Raw genomic sequence first — 6000 nt, forward strand, 5'->3', positions numbered from 1 at the left:
GAGTTCAATTACTGCAGCCATCTATACAAAACTCAGGCGAGTCAAAGAGTTGGTAACCATGTGATTTAACACATGATTTAGATGGTGGCAGTTAAACCATGTGATTTGAAGGGATCCATCACATGAATAAGATGAGGCAAAACAGGCATAGGGCAAAAAGATTTTCTCACGAATCCTTAGTTATGCTAGCTCTACATAGCAAAAATATATCAAAATAATCATAGTAACTTTAGTACAAGTTCTGTTTTCGGTGAAGCCTACCAATTCGATCCATCGGGCTGTCGATCGCTACAACAACATTTGTTGAGTTGCCACTCGCATCGTTTACAGCACAGGAAAACTATAGGACCCAAAAAACCGAGGAAGTAGAGACGGTTAGTTGGCTTCTGTGCTACTTTCAGGATCCGTGGAGGCCCTAGTAGATCGCAGGTCATGTAAATTGTACAAACCAGTAGTAAACTCATCACGATCTCTGTGTTTCGTTGCTCTAATAAAAAAAACATACGTAGTACAGTGTAGCGCTACAAGACGGTACTCGAATTTCTCAACAATCCGTATTCTGATTTGCTGTGACCGACTGACCGTGTCATATCTCGTGCTTCTACCAATACTAGCGTAGTACGATGATCCCCGGATCCGTCCAAAGACACGCTGAAATTTCCGGCCTTCGCCTCGCCTTGACAAGGCCCCGTTCGCTTCGAGGAACATAGAGGAATCTGGATGAATTAGAAGAAATTTGTGAGAGAAAAATACTGTTTTGGATGAAAAAAGAAGTGGATCAAGCCAGGGCCTTGTTTAGATGAAAAAAATTTGGCAAAATGGACACTGTAGCATTTTCGTTGTTATTTGGCAATTAGTGTCCAATCATAGTCTAATTAGGCTTAAAAGATTCGTCTCGTGGATTTCGTCTAAACTGTGTAATTAATTTTATTTTTTATTTATATTTAATGCTTCATGCATGCGTCCAAAGATTCGATGTGACGGGGAATGTGAAAAATTTTGCAAAATTTTTGGGAACTAAACTGGGCCCAGATTTAAGGGCACGTGGCCAAACGAGACTTGAGCGCACTCATCAGTGATCAGTCCTCAGAGGCAGGCATCTACTGCTACTGGGATCCTTGGGCCTCGTAAAAATCCCAGGAGCTCGCAGTCGCCCATAGCCACGAGGAACTGCTCCATGGCATGTGGGTCCTGCGTAAGCCCACTTGGCAGCGCTGGCCGCCCTCTTCTCGGGAGCAGATGGCCGCCCGCCGCCGGCAGGGCAGCCAGAGCCCAGAGAGCCAGTGCCACGGCAGACTTGTATGGCACTCGCACTGTTCCTGTTCGCCTCCCGTGCTGCCTTGCTGCAACGGGCAGCGCCAGGGCCAGCCGCAGCCGCGGTGTTGGCGCCGGTCTGCCTGCCCCCTGCCTTGCAAGAACCAAGAAAGGACAGGCAGTATCTGGGATAGTGTCGCTACGTGTGTGCGCGCGTGTACTAGTATCGGTGTAGGGCAGGTGTGTGTGCTAGACTAGTAGTACAAGTGTAGGGAGACCCATGCCACCGTCGCTGTCCGTATCTGTGCGTCCCGGCCAGCGTCGCAATGCAACCCGAACCAGCTCAGCTTTGTTTGTGTTTCCCTTCCTTTCAGCACTCCACCTGCGGCCAATCCTGAGTGCGGTTAACAAGGGACGAAGGATTCTTTACGCGAATCCGTTGTGACGGAAGTTCGTCGAAGCAGCAGTGCACTGTCTGTAACTCTGTATTATGGATGAAAATGGCGGTGAAAGCCTTTGCCTTACAAGATACTAAAAACAAAGTGGTTCAGATGCCTCTCTTGCAAGCGTCTAATCTGTCAATGTATGTGGTTTCATGTCAAATAAATCTTTTTCTCGCAACCGTCACGATAATTATCACTAGAATCTCTCCAATTTCTTCGATGGTCCATGCAACGCCTTTTTCCAAACCTACAAACGGCGCCATGCTGACCACCACCCACACGGGGCACTGTGTAGTGTAGTCCCATCCGTCTGGTGCTATATCAACAGCATGTCTTCGTAATCCTCTTGTCCCCGTCACGTTTGCACGAGTGGAGTAGTAAATGCCACTAAGCCTTTGTTTAAATTCACGAGCTAAAGTATAGGGACGTCACATTGTAGTGTTCGGATAGTAACAATAAAATAAATTACAAAAACCATTAGTACTCCACAAGACGAATTTATTAAGCCTAATTAGTCCGTCATTAGCACATGGTTACTGCAGATTTACTGTAGCACCGTCTTGCTAAATCCTGGACTAATTAGGCTTAAAAAATCGTCTCGCAAATTAGTCGTAATCGATGTAATTAGTTATTTTTTAGTCTATATTTAATACTCCATGTATATGTCCAAACATCTGATGGGATAGGGACTAAACTTTAACGGAGGAACTAAACAAGGCCTAAGGATATGTAGTTTTCTGTCCAATCGCTGGTACTTATAAAAAAAACTCGACCAGTGAGGGAAGAACCGCCCTCTCGCCGAACGTAGCCAACGCGTGCACAGTGAAGAGATTTTTTTTTTTTGGTGCGAGACCGGGAATTCGCTTCCCGAATTCCGGCCGGCAGCCTCCAACCAAGCAAGCCTGCCACCCGAGCTAGGCCCGGTCCGCATCGCTGGTACTTATTAATTATGTTTTCAATAGTATCACGTTATTCATAGAGCAGCTCATGTTATTCTATACATGGGCTTGTTTTCTTGAAAAATATCACTATTTTTATGCCTTTCTTAGGGGGCTCTTCGGAACCAAGCAAAAAACATAGGCATTTTGTGTACAAAGAAATGCTTCTTGAAAATTCCTTCAAAATTTTATATGGATTGGGCTTATCCCAAAGGAATTTTGGAGGACTAAACTTGACGTCAAAAACCTCGTTCATTTGCTTCCTACTACATTTTTTTTGTTGTTTCCAAATTCTTCTTTCAAAAATCCTGTATGATTGGGAAATTATGTGCTAAGACGAGACCACCGTTTATTTGTTTAATTATATTGGAGGGTCTCTGACCACAAGACTGACTCGTACTATGTGGTTTGGCAGCATCAAAATCCGTGCGCCGTGCTACCATACGAAAGCAAAACGACGGAGAAGAATCCATGTCCGCATAAAGCAAGCAATGGATTCTGAAAACATGGATAGTACGACTAACTACTTGCTTATAAGGCTGTGTTTAGTTTCAGCAAGTTGGAATTTGGGGCATTGTAGCATGTTCGTTTTTATTTGGCAAATAGTGTTCAAACATAGATTAATTAGGCTCAAAACGTTCGTCTCGTAATTTCCCACCAAACTGTGCAATTAGTTTTTTTTCGTCTACATTTAATGCTCCATGCATGGGCCGCAAACATTCGATGTGACAGGTACTATAGCACTTTTGGGGATATTGGGGTGGAACTAAACAAGGGCTAAGTATTTTAGTGCTACTACTACTACCCCCTCTATTTTTTTCTCCCACAGTCCCCTAAATTACAGGGAGCCTTGCACTTTTCAAGCTGTTATGCTCCGTTCGGCCGGCATAATTTTAGCTGAAACTGGCTGAAAACACTGTTCTAACTAAATTATTGTGAGAAAAAAACACTGTTTCAGCTAAAAAAGAAGCCGAACCAGCCAAATATATGCGTTTTCTTGTATGACTTGGAGCTTTGAATTGAATATGTATATGAAAAAAAATGTATTGTTTCCCCTTGGTACGGTTTCTGGTCTCTTTTTTTTTAATTTCATACAATCCGCCAAAAAAGAAACCTCGAGCAATGGAGCAATATATTCTCTTTGCAAAATGTAAACTAGGTGGTGTAGTGAATTGCATGGGCGCACGAGTGCACAAGTACCATGGCGCCACTTCCATTTGCTGCTTTAGTTGTCATAGACCTCACTACTAGTAGTATACTATCAAGATTCATGAATATTATAGTCGAGTTTTGGATGAAAAAGAACCGAAGGATCCTCTTTTGCGCGCTTTACCGCTTTCCGGATCTCCCAAATGCGCTCTCACCGAAACTCGATGCGCAACAACAAGTAGGAGTAAATCTTTGCCCTCTTTGAGATTCGCGCACGGCTCTGCTTTTCGGGAGATTCATTCACGTAGTAGACTGTAGACGATCGAGAAAAGAGATCGACGTGGCCGTGTCTCTGTCGCGGTTGGACTGGAGCAACAGTGGCATGTTGTCGGGATAGCAAATTCGCAACAGACCAATCTCTGCGAGTCCGTACCCAAATACAGAAGTGGCCTACGAGCGAGGCTGTAGAGAATCTGCGAGACGAGAGGGGTGTACAGAGCGAGCGTACACGCCTCGTGCTCCTGGCACCTGTGGCTGTCGATCCCCGGCTGGGGAATGTGTTGAGATGCGCCCTATCCTCCAAGTAACCTGGCCCCTACGGCGTAGCCCGTGTTCCCTCCCGGCACACACCGTGTCGATGCACTGCCCGGCCACGCCCGGTGGCATGCCGAGCGCTCCCTGGACAGGCCGAGCAAAAAGGGTCGCAAGCCGTTACATCACTGCCCCAGCCTTTCGGGTCATCTGGCCGGCCCTGCCGCCAGGCCCCAGGCCTACTACGCCCGCAAGCATCCCCTGCTGGGAACGGACGGTCATTTCAGTAGCTGTACGCCGCCTGTACGAGCACGGGCTCACGGCACAGTCGCATCGCGCGGCACGCACGGTGCTTGAAAAAAAAAATCAGTTGATGGCGCTTTTATTTAGGTGGCGTGCTCGTGCAGTCGTGCTTGTGCTTGTGCGTGCCGCACCGCATTGTTGTCGTTGCATGCACATCATGGCCTCCTTCCTCGCTGTGCATCCAGATGCATGCAGCTGGGACGGACTGCGACTGGGACTCTAGGAGAGTTCGATGAGTGCGGTGCGCGCGGACCGCGCCGCGGCCACCCACACCTTCCGCGCGGTCCCGGTCCCGTGGAGTTGATTCGCCGCGCGCGCCGGCAAGGACGGCGACCGCCGAACTCCCCCGCCCCCCGCCGAGCCGCGCGCGCCGAGCGAGCGAGAGGCCCGTCGGTCTCTTTTCTTTTGTGTTTCCCCAACCAGCTCGGACGCTCGGTTTGGTGCAGGGCATGATTGCGCGCGGCTTTGCTGGGGCGCCACCGCGAACAATGATCGCCGCTTTCGAGCGGGCGCCGCGGCGTGGGCGTGGGCGTGGGGGCCGCCGCATCAGGATGAGCTAGCTGCAAGCTGCTGGTAAAGCGGCAGCCCAGCGCCCCAAACAAGGGGACCGACCGAGGGAAGGGGACCCGGGCCACCATTGAGAATGAGAGGGAGACTCGTTCATGTGTATCTGCAGTTCTGCACCGCGACGACGAGGACGCGGGATAGCAATATGGCATGGAATGGATAGATTCAGCTGGGGCCCGGGTCTACAACAAAAGATGTACGTATATATATCATATATGCATATATGTATCTATCTATATGTATATGTACTTAGTGATGACGCCTTTTGGGGTGCGCGTGTGTGTGGGTGCATCAGTGTGCATAGCATAGTAGAAACAGGTTGGACCAGGGATTGGACACCACATTAAAGATGCGCCGATGATCCGTCCTCCTTGAGTGCGCCTTTGCCTAGTGCTTTGCCTGATTTGCTCATCAACCGATCCGAGATACACAAATTTATGGGTTCGTTGAGGTCCATGGAAGGATCCACGAACGATATATACAGTTCCTTGCTATAGATTATGTGTCCCACTACATATATTCAGTAGTCCTTACTTGTAGTATTGCTCTCTTTGTGCATGTTGTAGGCATATATATGGGGAAATGGGGCTGTTCAGGTGTCCTTGGTCAAACTATGTGGAAATGGGGCTCCTTTCCCTGTCTCTCTGTCTGAGGGGGCTGGATGTGGATGTGGACTCCTGCTGGTATAGCACTTGGAGTACTTTGCTTGCAGGCTGTGGGTACAAAATGTTTTTCTTTATTTTGTGGCCTACTAGCTCAGAATAACATGTACTCCTACAACTAATTCTTGTTCACCACTTGATTAACCGGCAAGT

Source organism: Miscanthus floridulus, chromosome 1 (assembly GCF_019320115.1).
Source record: "Miscanthus floridulus cultivar M001 chromosome 1, ASM1932011v1, whole genome shotgun sequence".
NCBI lineage: Eukaryota > Viridiplantae > Streptophyta > Magnoliopsida > Poales > Poaceae > Miscanthus > Miscanthus floridulus.